The 23831-nt window shown below is 34.5% G+C and overlaps 1 protein-coding gene and 1 pseudogene across 1 annotated transcript in view; both read left to right on the top strand.

Annotated features, from left to right (window-relative positions):
- The window catches only part of LOC145246709 (tetratricopeptide repeat protein 21B-like), a 1013541-nt gene that overhangs the window by 795906 nt on the left and 193804 nt on the right, over positions 1-23831 (top strand). The window lies entirely within an intron of this gene.
- Positions 7847-7984, top strand: LOC145246952 (U2 spliceosomal RNA; annotated as a pseudogene).

The following is a 23831-nucleotide window of genomic DNA, read 5'->3' as shown; positions in this document are numbered from 1 at the left end:
GCTGCAATGCACTTGTTGTACCATTCCATTAGCTTCTGGAAGGCCTCATAGAAGTTCTTTTGTATGAGCGTGGCAATGACCCTTAATACAGCCGCTTTCATCTCCTCAATTGTCTCATAACGACAACCTCTAAGGTTTTCCTTGTGCTTAGGGAATAACCAAAAGTTATAGGGAGCAAGGTTTGGACTGCGGGATCTGAATTGATGAGCTCGACTATCTCCCTGCTGTCATGACAATGTCTTCCTTTCTGATCTTCTCTGAACACCCTTAAGATAAACTTCATACAAATGTTCCACGTCTCCAGTCCTTTGCAAATAATTGTGTGTACAATTCCCGCACTGACATCAAACTGTGCACTTATTGTTTCTATAGACACATGACGGTGCTTATCCAGGAAATTCTTTATTTGGCCAATCAACTCTGGTGTTCTGACTTCCTTACTCCTGTCACACCTCTCATTTTCCCCTGCCTCCCTTGAATATCTTATGCCACTCAAAAACTGATGCTCGATACAAGATGGTTGAAAAGCAGTCTAAAGCATTCCATACGTTTCCATGGCATTTTTTTCCCCAAGTTTAAAGCAGAATTTTATTGCATATCGTTTTTGTTTTTCTAAAGTGTCCTACAGATTGCATTTTTGAAATTCACCAGCTGTGAAAATCAGGCTTTAGTAGAGTGTATTCTAATTCCTGCTATAGCTGTTCATTTGAAACTGAAATCATCAAAATTTGTCAGTCATTTCATAAGATGTATAGCAATAACATACTGAATTTTCAAGAGTCTACGACAATTTTAAATAACTGTATAAAATGTTTGGAAACTTATTGAAGACACCTCAACACAAAAGAAAGATAGATTCTATTTTAATTGCTTCTTCAAACTTTTAATTTATTTTATTGTTTTGAAACAAAATGATGTGATAACTTAGATACATAAATCAATTTTATTTGCTTGAAAACAAAATTTTATGTTAGTAAGACGGAACTCATATGTGTTTGGATGAAAATCGTGGGTGGGTAGTGATCCAACTCCTCGGCTTTTAGTATAATACTGATATTGGTGCAGTGGCTTTTATCTGGACACCATAATTTCTTGCACTTGCCTCCATAAATTCCTTTTCAGCCATTTGATAGCCAATGATTTAGTCATCACTATCATGTTATCTTGCATTTCAGAGAGGGAGTGGCAACCTTGGTTGAAGTGAGTGTTCCTAATGATGTAGGTCTGAACAGAGCAGAAAAGAGAGAGAACAAATATTAAGGTCTCATGTATGGTATGAAAAGAAACTGGAATCTTAGGGAGATGTCAATCATACCAGTTATTATAGGTGCCACAGGGCTTATGAAGAAGAACCTGAAGTCCTACCTAACTAATATTCCTGGTGAACCAAGTGCAAAAGAGGTCCAGGCAATTGCACTTAAGGGAACAATGCAGATACTAAAAAGAGCTCTCGGTTGGTGTCAATAAAAAGCAGGGTAATGTTGGCAGCTGGTTTGGCTGCCCCATACCCAACGTTATAATCTTCAAAAGAAGAAAATTAAAAAAAAAACAAAAAAACAAACAAAAAACTAATACTAAGTAAATCTAAATATGGATATTTTGCAAAGGCAGCCAAGAAAAATCCAAATCATAAGCATATTTACTACTTGGAATATTACGTGTTTATTTTTCATTTAGTCTTTAATAACTTGCAAATTTTTTGATGCTGATAATCTGTTGTGAAGATGAAAACAGTAATCTGACTAATCAATCCTCATTTCAAAACTTCAGAAACATTAGACTTTTAATATCCTATTAAACACCATTATGAATGAATATAACTTTCTGCTCATAAATTATTAAACTGTACAAGTTAATTACAAACAGTAGACGATGTCTTCTTGGTTGTAACACAAAAACTCATCATAAACATATTACATTTTTCCTGCATATTTTTTTCTCAATAAATTTTTAATTTAATTTTTTTCTAATGTACCTCATAAACTACATTTTTAAATATTATAACATCGTAATTTATGAATTAGGCTGATTTAATCCTTTTCCCTCACTGTTTTTAATTTTTATTTTTAAGGAAAACAGATTGTTTTGTAAAAAGACATTTTTTTTAAAAGTAATTTTTAATTAGCTTTACAGGTCAAATCTGTTCAAAACATTTAAAAAAAAAAAAATAGAAATGATAAATTTTGTTTGTTAATCATAAAAATTACCTCATAGATGAAATATGTTAAACATTACTGTTAGTGCTTCTCACAGCCTCTACAAACATTTACTGGTTCATTTACTTCACAGAAGCAGCCATTATGTTTGCCTCCTGTATAATCATTCAAGGGAAGTAACTCATCTGACATTAACAATCTCCTCTTTTCAATTTATCTTTTGTAAGCACATCTTCCAATTGTAATATTTTCAGTAACAAAAATCAAAAGTAGTTCTTTATACATAAGTGCATAGGTGATTATATGTAGTCTTTTTTTCTACTTCTGTTATAGTCGCCTCTTCTCATGACCATCGTTTCATCTAGTGGTTGCTATACATTAAGCTTCTTTTTATGCAGAAAGTAATACACTAGTAGATGTTTGCTGAGACTTTTCATAAATGGTTTTATTTGGAGAGAATGGACTCCAGAGATAGAATGTTCTTTTACTAATTATTTATTCGTTAACTTAACTTTTTACCTTACTTAAATGAGTGATGTGCACAAACAGAGATTATCAGTTTTCTACATTTTTGGTGGTGTCTCTTTCGCGGATAGACTGATCCCAAAACACTAGGTCTCTCTCTGTTTGAAAACATGATGTGATTCATCATTGTTCAACTCATGTTTGACCTGTTGCCTCCTGCTTCAACTTTACATCATCCATCTTTCATTCAACTCTGTGAACAGTTTTGTTTAACAGATCTTGGTTATTATGCATTCAGTGTGACCCTTGTCAAATTCACACTAGCTAACTTAATCGTCACTGACGTAGGGCCCCTAATATGTAACACAACTGCCATTACTTTATATCATGGTAAAGCGACTTCATTTCTTATCATTGACCAAACAATAAACATATCTACACTTAAATAAAATAAAATATGCATCAAGTGCGCTTGAAAGCCAAATCATAACATAATATTAGGAAAATAAACAAATATTTTACTTGTTTGAACTTTATAACAAATATATTTCAGAGATATATTCCATCTTCAGTGTGTTGTTCAGTTCAAACTTTTCAAAATACAACCGCTGAAAACAGACTTTTCTTTCTCCAACTTTACAACATGGCAAGAAAGAAGAAAAGGAAAAAAGAAACAAAACAACATACTGAAGATGGAGTATATCTCTGAAATATATTTGTTATAAATTTCAAACAAGTAAAATATTTGTTTATTTTCTTAATATTACGTTGTGATTTGGCTTTCAAACGCACTTGGTGTGTATTTTATTTTATTCAAATTAAATCAACGTTTCAATATGAACACACACTGTTGACGATATCTATACTTAGTTTAATATTTTTGATGACTTTAATCATTTTTGTTGCATCAAACAAACTTTGTGTTTTTTTTTTATATTGAAGTAATTCGTTTTCTTTTTCAGAAGAACAAATAACTAAGAAAAATAACAGATTCGGATAAAGATTTTTCTAAACAAATAAACCCATGAAATATATTCAAAAGAAAAATTGAAAACAAGCAAGCAAGGCACATAAGATTATCACTTTATTCAGTAAACACCTGACAAAAATTAACACCCATTTAAATAAATTTTTCTTTCGATTTTCCAATGAAGGAGTCATCAATATAATATTTTCCTTAGTCTATCTGTCTGTTCGCCTTTTTCTTGGAAACTACTAGGCTGATCTGGCTGAAATTTTGTATGAACCTTTGTTATGATTAATATGCAGTACTAAATATTATAGTATTTGTTCGATGCACAGTTAGGGATTAATAAGGATTAGTTTCAACAGTAACAAATTTACTTGAGACGTTTGGTATGAAGCACATATTTTAAGTCAATGGGCTATAACTTTTGCTCATTTTTAACAGACTAAAATGTCTAGTTTAGATATATTCTAGATGTTGTTATGAACAAAAAAGGACTGAAAGGAGCATTACCTGCCATTGATTTAGTGTTTAGTAGATTAACTTTTTCAAATAATTTTAAGGTTATTATTGACGAAAAAGACCTATTAACGTCTTACATTCAAAGTTACCAGACACGGCAGATCTCGTAGTGTTTGCATCCATAAGAAAAACTTGTTCTTCAAAATTGAGAGACTTGATCTTCCTCACAAATAACCTTGTTTTCAAATATCTCATTGGGGTTTATTTTCACATTTTCTTGGAGTCGGGGAAACTCGTCAACTCTCAATCTTTACAACGTTGCAAAGAACTTTGTCTTGGCAGAGTAGTTTGCTTTCTTATTGTTTTCATCCTTTTGGGTTTCCTGGGACAATCAGATTTATCAGCTCACTTCAGCAGATTCCACAGGTTTTACAATATAGATATTGATATGCAATAAAGGCACTGACAAAGAAATGAATTTCACACATCATTAGACTTCCCCAAATTTGGACAATATGCTGATGTTCCCTGCTCTAGTAACATGTCCTGGTATTCATGGAAATGTACTCTTGTTGGATATGGCTGAATTGACTGCAGACTCTATTCTCAATGGCCTAGCTACTTACATATCTAGCAGTAGCTTGCAACAGTTTTGGGCAATATAGCTAATCTTATTACACTGGTAACAACGATATGGGTGGTAATAGAAATTGCAAGCGAAATCACCTACACGGTTACACTTTGTAGTTTGTACATGTTGATAACTATGCAGTATGTTTTACAAATTTGCCAGTTCTGTGATATGTTCAGTATAACAGATTCAGTTTCTGAATCATTGCTCTGAGAACATTTTGAAAGCTTATTCGATGCAGGATGAACAAACTTACAATGCAATTTAAGAGCTTCTTATTTGGCATTCAATTGCTGATGCAATGATAATATTTCTCTGAATAACGGAATTTTTCTCCTAACATTTATTCAAACTGCTGCCACATCTGGACAGAAGCTGCTAAAAACAGCCTATCCTGCCTTGATAGAGTACAAAATAGACTTTGTGGTTTGGTGGGGGATGCCCTTTTTCTCTTTCCTGCAGCCTCTCTCCCACAGAAGAGACGTTGCAAGCCTGTCTTTGTTTTATCGTTATTTCCATGGCAAGTGCTTGTCTGAGCTCCAATTTCTCGTCCTCCCTTGCCAATCTTTCATGAGAAACACCCGTCTGGCTGAAACTACTGTCAATACTTTTCCCCACTCTTTATCTGTGCCTAAATCCAAACGTAGATTCCATGAGCAGAGATTCTTTCTCAGAAGTGCACGATTGTGGAACTCTCTGCCGTTCGCCTGTTTCCCACCAGACTACAACTTGGATGTCTTCAAATCCAACATAAACAAATTCCTGACAAACTGCCCCCTTAAGTAAGACACTCTATCAAATCTCCAATACTAATGATTACTACAATACTATCTCATTGATTACTGTACATGCAATAACCCTTATCCCTGAGTGGCCTCCGGGCCTTGATAAGTGGTGACCCTCATGTAAAAAAAAAAAAGTAATGATATGCTGTTTATATTATGTTACATATAGTATGACTTTCTGTCTGAGTATTCGAGTTGGATTGTCGTTAAAATCCAATTTCCTACTATGTGGAAAACTTAATGAGTAACATCTACAATATCAGTGTGGATCATCACCAATTAGTTACACCAAATATATATACTGAAATAGAAGCTTGTTGTAAAGAAGGAACCTTTGTGCATCTCCAAACTTAAACACATTTTGGATTTGTGTCATATTGTACCTTCTTATTCTCAAACATCATCATAACAATCAGACCACGTTTGATTACACACTGTTTAGCTAACACCACAATTTCTGTTTACAAGTTAGCTAACACCATGGCAAGTACTCAACTGAGCTTCAATCTATGGTCTCCCCCTCGCCAAACTTTCACAAGAAACACTCATCTAGCTGAAAACACTATCAATAATTCCCCCCACTCTTTATCTGTACCTAAACCTAAACATAGATTCCATGAACAAAGCTTCTTTCTTAGAACTGCATGCCTGTGGAATTGTCTTCCGTTTTCCTGCTTTTCAGCTGACTACGATATGGTTGTCTTCAAGTCCAATGTAAACAAGTTCTTGATAAGCTGTTCCCCTTAAGTTAACAAATTTACTGAATTTCCATTACTGACAATTACTATATTGTCCAATTGACTACTGTACACTCTTTAACCCTTATCTTCGAGTGGCCCCTGGGCCTTGATAAGTGGTGATGTCTATGTCAAAAAAAGTTTCTTCATGCTTTTGCTGGAAATTTGTCATTTTTTTATATATGGGTATTTTTAGTCGCATGCAAGCGACTCTATAAGTCACTCCGTCAGTCAGTTCCTCGGTCTGTCCGTAACACTTTTGTGCTTGGCCTTTTTGGTTAAGATGAAAGGTCTGTTGTTAATAGATGCTGTTCTTAGCTTTTTATGCTTTTCTTGTCCTTTTGGCCAAGCACACGCCTCAAGCGAGTCCACGAAGTGATATCTGTTCCGAATCGGGATCTGACCGTCTACTTTAAACATCTGCTTAAAGTAAAGATCAGATGCGATTGGAGGAGGTTGCCTCGAGTGGTCTTTGACAGGAAGTGGGTGCATGACACTAGCTTGTGCATCTGACGAGGTGCCAAGTTTGAATTTGTGTTACCACCATAGGCATGGCACACGCGGTACTGGATCCTATGGAACCCATCCCTCTAGGTTAGCAATAGAAAATTAAAGAGACTCTTGACTGGTGGTACAAATGAGATCCGGTCCCCCGATTGTTTGTTTTGGCACAAGAGAACCTTCCGAGGCTACCCTACCATTACCTCCCCCCTTTTGTTTTGTCACCCCTGGTCAACCCTTACTCAGAGGTCGCCTTCTTCACATCCCCATTCCCCCCCTTTTCTGTTTTTTGATGCTTTATTTATTTTTTCCCCCAATAACCGATAAGAATCCATCCCACTCCTCACTATGGATCTCCCCGCTTGTTTTTGGTGCCCCGGAAAACAGTAGGCGATCTAACTATTTATATTAGCTCAGGGAGGGACCTTACTAACAATGCACTAGGCATTTTTATTTGATCATTTTTTTCTAGGTTGTTTTCCCCACTCCCCAACACGAAGTATTCGTTACCAAATTAAGAACTTTTATTTTTCTAATGAATTGAACTTTTTTCACACACACACACACACACACACACACACATACACACTTATTTTAATTTAATAAAAAATTTTTTAAAATGCACACACACACACACACAGAGAAATTGTAAATATATGCTTTTTGCTTAAACGTAGGGAATTCATTAGTTAGCTTTAGATTCCACAGAGTGAATGAAGTATTGTGGTAAATGTTGCCAGTCAAGAGTAAGTCGCCAAAGACTCCAATTTTTACTTTAGTTACAAAGACCCTGCAACACTCCCCTCCCCAGATCTTATAGGGCCTTGTGCCTAAATTTGTTTTGTCTTTTGGAGATTTTACTTTTTTAAATTTTTTAATTTTATATTGAAATTTTTTTAATTGTAATTTTTACATTAAATGGAATAAATTAAATATGAAGATCAAAGTGTAGTATCTGTTCCGGCAGACCATAGGTGGGGGCAACCCTTCATACCAATTGGTCAATGTAGGGGCAACCCTTCATACCAATTGTCACTATCCAGCTCCCCTACTCCCCGGGGAGCTTGTCCCCATTTCCCCTTCACTCCTCACATTAAAAATCGGCCTTGTGCCTAATTTGCTCGGTGGGGGAGCAAATGAATACCCTTTTCTTGGCCTTTTGGCCAAGATCAAAGTCTAGTATCTGTTCTTACTACATGCTGTACTTATGTTTGTAACTTTGTGATATAAAGTGGGGGATCATTTTTCTGTATTTGATGTAAAATGATCACCCACTTTACAACCAGTCAGTTTCAAAGCCATTCAAGTCATTCTCCAGATCATTCAAGCTGTTTTTGAAGGGTTCCAGTTATTTTATTATTCAAGTCATTCTTAAGGTCATTCAATTCATCCTTAAGTTCATTAAAGTCATTCTAAGTCATTTACTTTTTATTTATTTAAGTCATTTCAGCCCATTTTTTAGTAATTTTAGTTTATCTTTAAGAATTTCATGTCAATCCTACATTCACACATTCATTCATTACACGAGAGCACGCGACTAATGGCTATCGGCCTTGTTTACCCAATGGTCAATGCTATCATAATCAAGGTATGTTATTGGAGTTTTGAAAATCTGTTTTAAGTTCCTTATTATTTTTGGGCTTACGTTAAAAAAAATAAAACCACCTGCTTAAAACACACACATACACATATACACCTTCTTTACTTAATAATCATTCTTGAAGATGGATACAGATGGATCTGAAAGTAGTAATGCCCAGAACAAGTTAGGCAAATACATCGGCCAGTTCCATGCCGTAAACCAAAAACTAGTAAGAACTTGGAAAAATATGCAGACAAACATTGTCCATCATATTTAATGAAATATATAGTTTTATGGAAATATACTTGTGCCATATGCATATTTTCATATGATGACTTATCCTTACACATATATTGAGCATTATTGAAATACTGTAACAAGTATAGACACAAAATATACTATGCAATAATAACCTAACATTATATATATATGTGTGTGTGTGTATATGTGTAAAGACTCCATGTGTTAGAGTGTACAAACTAATGGCCGCATTGATAATCACTCCAGATATTGATGTAACTCTCGCCCACGGAAATCTTTCCAGAAGTGTCTAAAGACATGTAGAAATGGCAGGGTTTTTTTTTCTTGAATAAGATCTTATTCTATTGAATGAAATCTCTGTAGTGCTGTGCACTTTATTTATTTTGATTTTCTTAAATAAACCATAAAGTGGCTAAATTTTGTGTCAGAAAACGAAAGTTTTTTTTCTATCCTTTCAAAGTTTTGCTGTTTGCGTTTTTATTAATGTTTTTTTTTTATTCCTGAAGTTTGACAAGTGATTTTTTAAAGCAAATTTATTTGACATGTCTATAAGTTTTTATAAAGTTGAAATAGAAAGTATATATATATATATATATATATATATATATATATATATATAAACATTAAGACATTTATTTTTTCACATATATTTATGCATGAATTAAAAAAAAGTATGCTATGCATCATATTTGTTTGTGATCTGTAGTAGTACCTGGCTATGCCAGGTTTTTCGAATATTTTCCATCGCCATGACAATATTTTATTTTTAGTTTAGATAAAAACAATTAAAAATTATTTTTATTAATCAATAATGTTTTTATTAGAATAAAAGTAATTTTAAATTATTTCTTGTCACTAAATGAATATCATTTAACAATCAAGTTTTTGGAATTTATTTTTTTTAAAATTCAGAATACCAAAAAAAATGTTTCAGAATTCTCGAGATGAGGATTGGTAAATTTTTTCTTTTTTTTTTTTTTACATGTGGGTCACCACTTATCAAGGCTCAGAGGCCACTCGAGGATAAGGGTTAAAGAGTATACAGTAGTCAATGGAACAATATCATAGTAATCGTTAGTAGTGGAAATTTGCTAATTGGATTACTTAAGGGGAACGGCTCATCAAGAACTTGTTTACATTGAACTTGAAGACGACCATTGGTAATTTTATGATTTGAACTCTTGTTCTCATCTTAGACGTTCTTTTCATAACATTGCAGCTGATATAACCTCTGGCTTGTTCATGTGTGTTTTGTTGAACTCGGGAATCTCTATGGATTTTTGAATGAAACCCTTTATTTAAACGATGAGGGTAGACTGATATCATTCTGTTAACTATGATTGAGCAAAAGTCTTAGGTAATTCTTTTTAATTTCTTAGTACCTGTATGAAGGATGAAACCTTCAACATCCATAAGACTGTCAGTTTGAACTAATTATTCTTAGCACTTTATCTGTTGCACAACAGGTTATTGTAGTTGTTGACGAGGACCAAGAGTTATAAATTACCAGTAATTGCGTGAAATTTTTTTATTTTGTTAAAAAAAAATTGTTTTAATTTTCTTTTTTATAAATGGATAGTCACATTCAATGCTGCCAAGACTAAGCTTGTTTCCTTCAATAATTACAAGAAACCTTCTCTACCACGAATAGCAATGGCCAAAGACACATTACCTGAAAGTACTTCTTTTAAACTCCTTGGCCTAATGTTCACAGGGAACATGGATTGGAACAGATACATTGAGAGCATTGCCAAGGCTACTGTGAAGAAGTTGGGCTGTCTCTACTGTGCTAGAAAGCTACTTACACCTGAAAGTATCCTGTACCTCTATAAGGCCACCATTCGCCTATGTATGGAGTATTGTTGTCATATTTGGGCTGGTGCATTTGCTACTAGTCTCTCACTCCTGGACAGGATTCAAAAGAGAGTTGCCAATCTGATAGGTCCTGAACTGTTATCTAAGCTTCAGCCTCTGTTTCATCGACGAAATGTAGCATCCCTCTGCCTGTTCTACAAGTATTTTAATGGTGGATGCTCTGACGAACTGCAAGCACTTGTACCCCCTCAACGTTAATATACCTCCAAAAAACGACAAGCAGCTAAATCCCACCCCTACACAGTAGAGATCCCTAGATGTAAGAAAGCCTTATACTCTAATAGTTTCTTCCCCAGAACTTCTAGACTTCAGAACTTCCTTCTGGGATTCTGCTTTCCCAACTGTACTGACATGCAGAAGTTCAAGTGTAATGTGAACAGACATCTTGCTACTCATCTCCCTTCATAATATCCCTGCAACTTATGTCCCTGACAGTAGCCCCCTACTTCAAAGTGGCACTGTGCCTTGTTTGGGGTGAAAATTGAATTAAAAAAATTTTTTTTTTAAATGTCTGAAGAGGTAAAAATCCTTAAAAGATTCTTTGACTTTTTAAACTGGATTTAAATTAAAGATACAGGGTGGGGAAGTTAGAAAGTTTGACAACTTTGAACAACTTTAAGAAGGCTCTATTCAAAGAATACCGGGAACATATTACCTAGATGAGTTAGATGTAAAGATAACTGTGGTTTGTCTCAAAACTCTTGAAGTTGGATGGAAAAAAGCAGAAATAAAGCTAGGCCTCGAATTAAAAAAAAAAGTCTATATACTATGATCTATCACCTATCGTTGAGAAGTTTAAAGGTGTTTTTGAGGACAGGAAATCAGCAAAGGTTTTATATCTCAAGTTTCGACCGCTCTTTGAACCTTTGATAAAGGCAACTATATTTGTTGGTATAGCTATGGAGGATAAATTTGGCGTCAAAAACTTCTTAGCAATTCTTTTTTTTTTTTTTTTTCACCCCAAACAAGACGTATTGCCATTTGGACATGAAGGGCTACTAATTGTGATCATGTCTATTGGAGGACTCTGAGGAATTGAGCTACAAGATGTCTGCTTACGTTACAGTTAAACTTTTGCGTGTTAGTAGAGTCAATTAGGGAAGCAAGAAACAGGGGTGAATTACAAAGTCTAGCAGTTTGAAGAAAAAAACTATTAGAGTAGAAGGCTTTCCAGCATCTAGGAACCTTTAAATTGTAGGGGTAGGACTTTGCTGCTTGTCAGATTAGTCAGGTGTATGTATGTCGAGGGGAGCACAAGTGCTATGAGTTCAAAGTGCATTCCATTAAAGTACTTGTAAAAGAGGCACAGGGCTACAACATTGCTGGAATGCGATTAGGGTTTAAGCTTAGCTGATAGTGTGGAATCTAATAGATTGGAGATTCTTTTGAACGCTGTCTAAAAGGGAGAAACTAGTGGTAGATGCACCTACCCAGATGTGGCAGAAGTACACTGTGCATGGCAAACGATAGCAAATTTTGAGAATTATATCGCTCTTGCTGGATCAAAGGCAGCCAGATTCTAATACCTTAGGACCACTTTAAGAGATTATATAGCCCATCCTGCTTTTCTTGGCTAGTCGATTATGAGTTAATTTCAGTAGTCCAATGGGCCATCTTTGTTTGGATTATTTATTCAGATCAAAGTAACTTGATAAGCCATACTGCAAGACGCTTTCTCATTTCTCTATTTTGTCTTCTATCGATTTGTAGCTATAAAAATTGTGTTGATATAAAATGAAATAAAAAATTGTTAATACATTTTTCTTTTTTTAATATGAATTTAATTTCTTTCCCCATGAACCACAGATTACATTATATATCTATATATAGCTACTTCATTTACTCACATAAATTAATATACGAAAGTATAAATTTATGCATAAACTTTACATATTTACTTCAAAAGTGCTCAATACGTAGGTAGAGCTAGTTAGTAAGTTATAAAATATATATGGCGATTAAGCTACACTGAATATTCCGCGTTTCATCCACTCTAGGACTCTTCAGGCTTATGCGCATAAGCCTGAAGAGTCCTAGAGTGGATGAAACGTGGAATATTCAGTGTAGCTTAATCGCCATATATATTTTATAACTTACTATGTATGTATGTATGTATGTATGTATATATATATATATATATATATATATATATATATATATATATATATATATATATATACAGTGATGATCATATTTATTGGCATGGTAAAATAAAAGTTAAATTTTGTCTAATAAATTCTAAAAAAGGGATTAAATTAAAGAAAATAACAAAGTATATTATGTATTTTTAACTGGCCTTTCCGATGCAACAATCGGATTTTAGAAAAAATAAATAACAAAGGAACAACAAACATAATTGCAAAAAACCCTTGTTCAAAATTATTGGCACGGCTTTGTTTTTCTTTTAGTATCAGTATAATATCAATCAATTTCCGGTTTACGTGCTTTCTGAACTTTTTTATAGCCATATTATGCTTGTTTAACGCTAATTCAGTGAATAATTTTTTTCAGATAATTTTTAGATAGCGATTTATTTAAACTATTATAAGTGACTAAATTATAATTTTCAATCGCCATGGTTAAAACTAAGGAATACAGCGAAGACGTCAGGAAGCTTGTTGTAGCATGCCATACCAATGGGGAGGGCTATGATAAGATTTCAAAGAAGCTAAACCTTCCCAAATCCACTGTTAGAGCCATAATAAACAAGTTCAAATCGCAAGGCCACGTTATGAGTTTAGAGGGTAGAGGGAGAAAAAGGATTCTTTCCCCAAGAGATGAACGGAAAATTGTTCGACAAGTAAAACAAAACCCAAGGATCTCTGTTGGGGAGATTGTTGATGAACAGAGCACCTCTGGAGTGAATGTATCTCGACATACAGTTGGTAGAGTTTTGAAGAGAGCTGGTTTAAAAGCATGTCGTCCGAGAAAGACTCCCTTATTGAAGCCTATGCACCTGAAAGCAAGGCTAGCCTTTGCAAAACGTCATATTGATAAAGATGTTGCATTCTGAAAACGTGTTCTATGGACTGACGAAACGAAAATAGAGTTATTTGGCCATAATAAAGTGTCTTATATTTACAGAAAATCTGGCGAAGCTTTCCTGCCTAAGAACACCATACCCACAGTGAAGCACGGTGGAGGCAGTTTGATGTTTTGGGGATCCTTTGCTGCCTCTGGACCAGGGCGACTTGTTAAGGTCACGGTCACAGGTAGCATAAAAAAGGAAGATTATGTTAAAATATTGGATGAAAACCTGAAAGACTCTGCTAAAGAGCTCTCACTTGGTCGTCGTTGGTGGTTCATGCAAGATAATGACCCAAAGCATTCGGCTAAACTGACTAAGAAATGGCTTGAGGACAATTATATTAATGTTTTGGAGTGGCCATCACAAAGCCCAGACCTTAATCCAATTGAAAATTTATGGAGAACATTAAAATTGAGGGTAATGCAAAGGAAGCCTAAGAATCTTATTCAATTGGAGGATTATTGTCAGGAAGAGTGGGCTAAAATTACTACTGAAGAGTGGAACAACTTGGTTGTAAACTATGAAAAGCGACTGAGGAAGGTAATCAAGGCCAAAGGCTATACAATTGATTATTAAATAAATCGTGCCAATAATTTTGAACAAGGGTTTTTTGCAATTATGTTTGTTGTTCCTTTGTTATTTATTTTTTCTAAAATCCGATTGCTGCATCGGAAAGGCCAGTTAAAAATACATAATATACTTTGTTATTTTCTTTAATTTAATCCCTTTTTTAGAATTTATTAGACAAAATTTAACTTTTATTTTACCGTGCCAATAAATATGATCATCACTGTATATATCTCAAATTGGTTTAGACAATATGTATGCATTCTTTACATACTCTGGTCGGATTTCCCTATATTTGTAATTTAACTTCCTCATTCTTTTTTGATGAGAAGCTTCTAAATGCCTAGGTATAAAGAGCATTTATAGCCCCCCTCTTCCCGTTGATCATTTTTCTTTATTTAACTAACAAATAAATTCATATATATATATATATATATATGGAGCTTATAAAGAATAAAAGAACAACAGTATAAAAATATGTAGTAATGCATATAGATTTAATCGTTTATTCAATATGGGTGTTACTTATCCTACACCTCTAATTCATATAACATCCATATTGAATAAACGATTAAATCTATATGCATTAATATATATTTTTATATTGTTGTTCTTTTATTCTCCATCTTCTATAGAAGCTCCAAATCACTTTGTTGAGCTTTGCATTATCCTGATAAGACTTCTCTTAAAGAATCTCTCTAATTCTTTTAATTCTTCCCATATAAATATATATATATATATATATATATATATATATATATATATCATTTAATTTTAAAAAAGGAAGCACAAGATAAGTGGATAGTCCTTAATCCGCGGAGTTTTGAAGAAATACTCTCCTTCTCATCAGAGGGCAGGAATTAGCAAAATGCAGGATCGGATTTTGCATATAAAAGTATTTAATAAAACTACAGGTAAGTCACAGAGCTTACTTGGTTAAAAAAAGGGTGAGGTAAGGGGAATAGGAGGTAAAAGAAAAATGATAAAAAGATTTCACATGAATGAATAGTCCGGTGAAGGGTAAAAAATCCAAGAATGGTAAAATCCAAAACGGTCGAATTAAAAATTTCCAATCCAATGGGTAAATTCCAAATGGTCCTAAATGATCCAAAAGGCAGAGTTCCTTGGAAAAAATCGCAAATGGAATGAATTCCAAATCATTAAAAGAAAAAGCACTGGAGAGGATATTTAAAACACGTCTGTCAAGGCTGGAGGAATCAATTAAATTAAGGTTTAAAAAAAACAAAAAAAAAAAACAAAAGCGGTGAAAGTTTAAATTTGAAAAGCAAGGTCAAACCGACCCAGACAAAAGCGCGAAAGTTAGCGTTAATAATTAGGTCAACTTAGATATGCACGTGAAAGTCCCAGAATTAAATTAAGAAACACGGGTCAGAAGAACAAATAAATGGCTAAGTTTATGAAATGGAGCGTCTATTATATTAAAAAAAAAAAAAAAAAAATGAAAGTAAATAAATTAAAAATAGAAAATTGAAAAGTTAAAAAAAAAAATATATATATATATTTAGACAAATATTATTGAATAGCACGGAATCATTCTGTTTTACAATTTTTCTTTTTATCATCTCCAAATAGTCTTTTTTGTGTTTTTCTCGAAATTGTATATATATATATATGTGTGTGTGTATTTTATTTTTTATTACCGTTTTATCTGTTTGGTTACATATGTTTCGGATGTTGGACCGTGTTTACGATCTAACAGCCTCGTCAGACCTACATATATATATATATATATATATATATATATATATATATATAATTTACATAATTGTGATGTGATAAGTGGGCATTCTGTATTAATGATTTAATTTACTACTAGTATTTTGCAACTAGTCTATCAGAATTTCAGTTATAGGTTAAAACTTTCTTGCATGTTTTTTTTAGAAGTTACTTGTTTGAGTGCTTGCTAATTACTAACCTTTTTCTTATTCAATTAGCTGAGACTGTGATGGATATGTACCTACATTTTTTGGAATGGAGAAATTGTATTTTTAACACTGAAGGAATGACTTATTACTTGCTTAGTGTTTGCTATTTAATTACTCCAAGGCAGGAGTTAATTTTTTTCACTTGCAGGATGTTGAATATTTAGAAGGGCAGGGGAAAAAGAATTTGTTTTCAATACAGAGTTTCGTATCTGAGAATATCTTTTTGCTGTTGTTTTGATTAATTGGAAAAATTATTCATCGCCATATTTAGTTTAACGCCCGTTTTTATATGATGGCATATGTTGGATGGCTTTAAAAACCTATCTCTGGCCAGATCTTTATTTATCTTTTTTTTTCTCTCAAGTCCATTTGTTTATTATTATCACTTATGTCCATATTTTTCTTGGCTTTGCCTTTTAGATTGAACTGGCTTCCTTAGCTCTTCTGCATTTACTAACCCAAACTATTATCTCTTCTTTTCAACATAACCATTTCATCAAAGTCCTCTGTTCTGAACACATCTCCCTATATTGTCCTGCTTTAATCTTTTGAGATCATCTGAACTAAGCCTGTCTTTAAGATTCACATTACACTATCCATCATATCATTAACATATCATTTCTCTTCATGCAACGCATGTCCTCAATCCTCACTAATCAGACTTCACTTCCATAGATCATCACACTGTGTACTCATGTCTGATAGACTCTTCCCATAGTGAAGAGTGATAGCACTCTGCTGGTTATTAATAGCAGAAGCTCCATGAACTTATTCCATCGACTCCTAATTCTTCCAATTATACTAGCATCTGCTCCACCCATTGAGAAATAATAATTTTTTTTTTTAATGTTTAAAAGCATATGTTTGATTAACATGTTTTGACAACGTGTAAATCTAACATATTGTTTGTGTTTGGCAAATATGCATGTTTGTTGAAAACTAGATAACAAAACCAAAGAAGAGAAATTCTCTTTGCAGTTCAACCATACAGTTTTATTTGGTGTTGATATTTAGAATGACAAGATGCACCTCTACATGGGAGGAAAAGTTGGACGGTGTCCGAGTGAAGAAAATGAAAAGTTGAAAGTTCTTTGGGTTGTCGGAAGTCAGCCAACAGTTATCTTTAGGCCGAAATCGTCAATACTGGAGCGTCCATTGACAGAGAGAGAGAGAGAGAGAGAGAGGGAGAGAGAGAGAGAGGGAGAGAGAGAGAGAGAGAGAGAGGGGGGGTCTTTCTTTGATGTTTCCTGAGTCTCTTTGCTGATTGAGTATGATTCTCAAAGGGACTAAAGAAGTTTTTTTAGAGTACAGATTAAATTAATGCAAGCTAATTGGTCAGTGTATGACCCAATCACTCAGCGGAGACATCAATTTGTTAGAGAAAATCTCTTTTGTTTATGAATGTCACACACACACACACACACACACACACACACACACACACGTATAGTCATAGGAGTGACAATTGAAATAAACATTGTTCAAAGGTGAAAATGTCTACCTGTTCATTTATTATTTTTTTTTTTTATAAAAAATGACATTTTTCACAAATGATAGAGGAGTGTACGAAATATAGAAAAGTAAATGACCACCTATAATTTAACTGGTTTTACGTTTTTCCTAAAATTATATTTTATTTTGCAAATGTGCAGAAATTCATCGTTTTTAGCCAAGAAATTTATTTTATATCATTTATTCTGCCTTAAAGTATCAGAGAGATTTAAAAAAAAAAAAAAAATTGTTCAATTTTCACCCCAAACGAGACACAGTACTACTTTGAAGTAGGGGGCTTCTATCAGGGACATAAGTTGCAGGTAATTATGAAGGGAGATGAGCAGCAAGATGTCTGTTCACATTACACTTGAACTTCTGCATATCAGTACAGTTGGGAAAGCAAAATCCTGGAAGGGAGTTCTGAAGTCTACCAGTTCTGGGGGAGAAACTATTAGAGTATAAGGCTTTCTTACACTTGTGTAGGGTGGGACTTGGCTGCTTGTCAGGTTTGTTGGGGGTATTTATGTCGAGGGGGTACAAGTGCTTGTAGTTCGTCAGAGCATTTAGCATTAAAATAATTGTAGAACAAGCAGAGGGATGCAACATTTCGTCGATGGGACAGAGGCTGAAGCTTAGATAACAGTTCAGGACCTATCAGGTTGGCGACTTTCTTTTGAATCCTGTCCAGGAGTGAGAGACTAGTAGCAAATGCACCAGCCCAAATATGACAACAATACTCCATACATAGGCGAATAATGGCCTTATAAAGGTACAGAATACTATTGCATTGGAGTGATCATTAAACTTATACATTCATGATCTCTCCATTGCAGATATTTACAATGTGAGACTAAGAAAGCAACCTATGTCATGGACGTGCATCAGAAGCAGAGATGCATCCTTGAATTCCTCCATACAAAAAAATTGAACTGATCAACATCTACCAGCACCTGTTGAATGTCTATGAAGTGATGCAGTTGATGTCGGCACAGTTAGGAGATGAATTCGTCGATTTCAGAGTGTCGACAAACAAGTGACTGACAAAGGGTGCTCTGGACAATGATACACAGCCATCACCGCAGAAAATACTGTGCACCTCAACCAACTCATCCGCGCTGATCGGTAGATAATGGTGAATGAAATGCATATAGAGTTGAATCAGTGGGTATGGGTGCACTGGAAACGATGTTTTTAACTCTAGAATACATCAAAGTGTGTGTTAGATCGGTTCCACAAATGTTCACACAAGACCGAAAGGACGACTGACAGGATGCCTCTTAGGACTTGTTGAATCAGTATGAACCTGAAGGTGATGGATTCTTGAACCATATCATTGGTGATGAGACATAGTGTCACCACTATGAGCTGAAATTCAAACAGCAGTCGGTGGAATGGCACCACATGCTTTCCAGCAAAGAAGTTCAAGACGCAGACATCTGCAACCAAAGTGATGTGCACTCTATTCTGGGACAGAAAGGGCATCATCTTTCTGGTTTTCTTGTAACTAAGTTATGTTAAAATGTTAACCGAGCTGAAGACCCAAATTGCCTGTGTAAGGCCAGAGAAAAGGAAAACACTACGTTTGCAACATAACAGCGCCACACACAAGTTTGAAGAGAATATTCGGCTGGACAGTGACGCCTCACCAACCATATAGTTCCAACATGGCACCATCAGATTTCCACTTGTTTGTACTTTTGAAGGATGCATTATGTGAGCAGCATTTTCCTAACAACAACACTGTAATCGCAGCTGTAACAAAATGGACTTCCTCTTTTATGACTGAGGCATCAATGTTCTCTGGCAAAAATTTGTTGAAAATGTTCATGACTGTGTAAAAAAAAAGTCAAGACTACAATAGGTTTCTCGTTTTAATGATACCATTCCCATCTTTGTAGCTATTCAATTCTTTTTAGTTAAAAAACAGTAGGCATTACTTTTTGAATGGCCATCATATAGTCGCCATTCTCCTGCTTTTGTCTAGTGGTGAGACGCTTAGTATCATTAGAAAAAAAAAAGCAGAGAAATAACTGTAATTTCAAAAGTTTTTCTTCTCTTAGACTTTTTACACAACCAGTTTTGGTGGTTATTTTGTGTTTTGGATTTTAATAATGGTTCATTATCTTCCAAGGCCAAAAGTCACTTTAGTCAGATTAGCAAGTTTCAGTTGGCTGATAGAATGCTACTATGAAAGAATAAAGGACTATGGTAAAATCACAGGACTACTTAGACATTTGTTGACATTAGACTTGAAAACATGTAGTTTGTAGGAAAACAGTCCTCGAGTAACATGTAAGTTCCGTTTGGTTTTAGGTACATAGAGGAAGAAAGAAAACAAATTTTTGTTGTGAAGCTCTTACATTAAGGTGAGTGGGTGGTCAGAGTGTGAAGCTCAGTCGAGCACTTAGCAGGAAAATACCAATAGAGTAGAGAAAGACCAGCAACGTTTCTTCTGTGAGAAAGGGTCTGTAAGGAAGAGAGGAAATTAACTCCCACTAGATTATGAAGTTATTTTGTACTCCATTAAAGCAAGTAAAAGTGATTTAAGCAGCACCTCCCTAGATGTGGCAGCGGTATTCCATCTTGGTCCGAATCTGACTCTTATACAGGTAGATAATTTAGTCTGCTCTATTGTTTAATCTTAAGTTGGAGGGAGGATATTTCTAGAAGTGTAAGCCATGTTTAGGTTCAGAAGAGTTTTCAATGGTTCGTTTTTCTACACAAGTCCTGGAGGTGACTGGTTCGCAGTATACAGTTCTCAAGTTGAAATCCACAGAGCAAAAGATTATTTCCGTGTTGACACAAAGAAAACATATGTGAAATTGCTACAGAAAGGTTTAATATTTTTTGAGCAATTCTGGTTTCTGATTGGTTGGTAGCAGAATGTGATTTAATTTGATTTGTCAATTCCTAGCAGCATTGTTTATAAACAGAATCTCCCGACTGTGTGGGATCATACCCCATTATACTTAAAAATATTGTAACAATATTTATACCTTTCATAAAGGTATTAGTGCAAGTAAAGCAATAACCATGATAAAATTTGAACTAGAACTAATTATCAAAAAAAAAAATATATACACATAAAGGAAAAGATACAACGTTATTTATATATTCAAGAGCATTTCGTCTTTATTTCAAGACCTACTCAAGCTGATTAATTGAAAGAAATAACATACAAGTAAAATATAAAAAAATATGTGGTGCACTTGTGACATGAAAGGAATGCTTTTTTTTTCAAATGAAACATAGTCGTCAAAATTCAAAAATGTTGTCCGATTATGACATAAAAAGAATATTTTTATTCTTTTTTAAAGACCAAAGAACATTTTTTCACATCATAAACGGACTAAATATTTTCATATATTGTACTTGCATGTTATTTCTTTGGATCAATAATCTTGAGAACGTTTTGAAATACAGACGAAACATTGATGACTATATAATTTTGTTTTCTCCCTTTTTCATTTCCATCATGGGATATTAATTCTATAATTTTCATCATATATGTGCATAATAAATTTAATAAGTACACTACAACAATCTCGTAAAAATACGAGGGGCGTGCAATAAGTAATGCCCCTGACCCACTTCCCATAGCAGTAGAGCAACGAAACTTGACACAGTTATTAGTCTTTCTCTATATAGGAAAAACACAAAGTTATGCATTTCTCCCATCGTTTGATGCAGCTTTGGAGTGGAGACCGTTTTTCTAGACCACCCCAGGTTGGTCCTCCAACCACGACGTGACTTCAGAAATCAAGGCTACATCATCTGGGAAACGCTTTCCTTTCAAAAACAACTTCATGGCTGGAAAATGTGAAAGTCAGAGGGTGCAAGGTCAGGAGAGTCAGTAGGATGGGGGAGGATTTCATAACCACACGCCCGTGCTTCTGATCTGGCGACATGCGAGTTGTGAACCAGAGCATTGTCCTGCAGGATGAGGGTACCTTTGCTGATCTTGCGCCGCCTCTTGATTTTGATAGCTTCCTTTAATTTCCTCAAAAGTGAAGCATAATAGGCTCCTGTAATTGTGGTACCCTTTGCCAGGAAATCTGTGATCACTACTCCGTCCTGGTCCCAGAAGACTGTGAGCATGACCTTGCCAGCGGAGGGCTGCACCCTTGCCTTCTTTGGAGGTGGTGAGTCCAAGTGCTTCCACTGCATTGACTGGGCTTTGGTCTCTGGATCATAGTGATGGACCCAGGTTTCATCCTGTGTAATCAGTCTTTTGAAAAACTTTGACTAATGTTCTTAACACATCTCCAAATTCATTCTTGAGCACTCGATGCGTTCTTGCTTCTGGAACGGTGTGAGCAACTTGGGAATCCATCTGACAGACACCTTATGCATATGCAAATGGTCATAAATGATAGTTTTCACAGACCCTTTACTAATCTTGACATCTTGGGCTATTTGGCGAATAGTAATGTGCCGATCTTCCAAAATGGCAACCTCAACTTGACGGATAGATGCCTAATCAATGGCAGAAGGGGGGGCACCAGGTCTGGGAGCTGTTTCCACAGACTTCTGGCCATGTTTGAATTCACGATGGCAGCGTTTTACAAGGTCATATGATGGGGCATTATCACCATAAGTTTCTTTCATTTCATCAAAAGTCTCCTGTGGTGTGCGTCCTTTCAAATACAAAAACCGAATCACTGCTTGATATTCAACAGGCTCCATTTCACACCTAACTCAGTTCAAAGGCCTGTAAAACAGAAACCACAATTAGTTCAGAGCTGTAATTTGTCACATAACCCGTAGAGATATAAATCATTGCACATGCAAAATTTCAGCTAGATCAGACAACTGCAAGTGGGTTATGGGCATTACTTATTGAACGCCCCTCGTATGTATATCTTTAGTGTAAGAACATAAGTACCTAGTACAGTTTGTGTTGCTTGTACCAGTTGGGGATACGTCCTCCTTATATACTAGACTAGCAGGCCGCCCAGCATTGCCCGGTTGTAAGATACGCTTAAATATTATATTTTAATTAATGCAGATTACATATTCATGATTAAAGAGACAATTTTCTGTTGATTATTATATTGAATCAAATATATAGTAGTGAGATCAAAACTAAAAATCTATATATATGACTTGGGTATCATCAGCTAGAATCGAAACCAAAACATACAACTCTCAACCCTTATTCCTTAGCCTCCGAGCCATGCCCATACGCATATATACGTGTGTGTGTATGTATATATATATATATATATATATATATATATATATATATATATATTGACCTGTCATCCCTTTTTTAAAAGATGGAATCGCCCAATCGTCAAAGACACGATTCAAGCAAGCACACAAATGATTCACAGAGTTTTATGATTATACACACACACACACGCACACACACAATTGGTAATTCCTTGATCTTGAGGTATGGTATAGGCATGTTATATTTTATTTGCTCTTAAAAGCTACCCTTACCGGAAATACCTGGTAATATTTTAAATGATTGACATTCTGCCCTCAGTTCCTGTGGCCGCTTCATGTTTACATCGACACCTGTTATCAGTCAGTACGATCCACGCTCCAACATATCATAACAGTAAGAATTAGCTTTATCTGGTGACAATGCTCTGTAGGCGTATCGACCTATCTTTCTTGTTTGTCTGGCTCAGTCGAGTAAATAGTATTGATTTTAGAGAAGTGAGCGAAACCAGGAAAATCATCAAACAAGTAACAAAACTTTGGAAGCCGTAATAGACAAAATAGGATCTTTTTTAAATGCTATGTTGTCTGTACGAAAAGTATATTGCAAAATTAATGTTGCAATCGTAAGTTTGTCTTTCAATGACTTTATGTATAGAAATTATACTTTTTTTATTCTCTTACTTTTTGAAAAATGAAAAATGTGTATCAAATGTTAAATGGGAAACACTTAAAAATGTTCGTTGACTTGTACGTCTTGTTAAGCCTTGTTTCCTGTGCTAAAACGAGAAATTAATAATTCAATGATTTATTAATTTAATAAATATGAAATGAAAAATTGCTGTCGATTACAGACATTTCATTTCTAATTAAAACAAATTAGCACTTACTGAGATAAGTGGACAAGGAGTTAGCATTAGAACTACGAAATTATGTATATGTTTACTGACTGGCAAACAATTTGTGTGTGTGTGTGTATATATATATATATATATATATATATATATATATATATATATACATACAGGTACTGATCTATCTATATTTCTCTCTCTTTCTCTCTCTCTCTCTCTCATATATATATATATATATATATATATATATATATATATATATATATATATATAAAGAAGGGTGTATCAAAATAGTGAATACATCCTTGGAATTGTTATAACTAGTTTAATTTACTGAATTTGACTTGA

Source organism: Euprymna scolopes, chromosome 24 (assembly GCF_053919585.1).
Source record: "Euprymna scolopes isolate OS-2025 chromosome 24, ASM5391958v1, whole genome shotgun sequence".
Classification (NCBI taxonomy): Eukaryota; Metazoa; Mollusca; class Cephalopoda; order Sepiida; family Sepiolidae; genus Euprymna; species Euprymna scolopes.
Note: the sequence above shows the minus strand (reverse complement) of the source record. Positions and strands in the feature narration are given on the sequence as shown.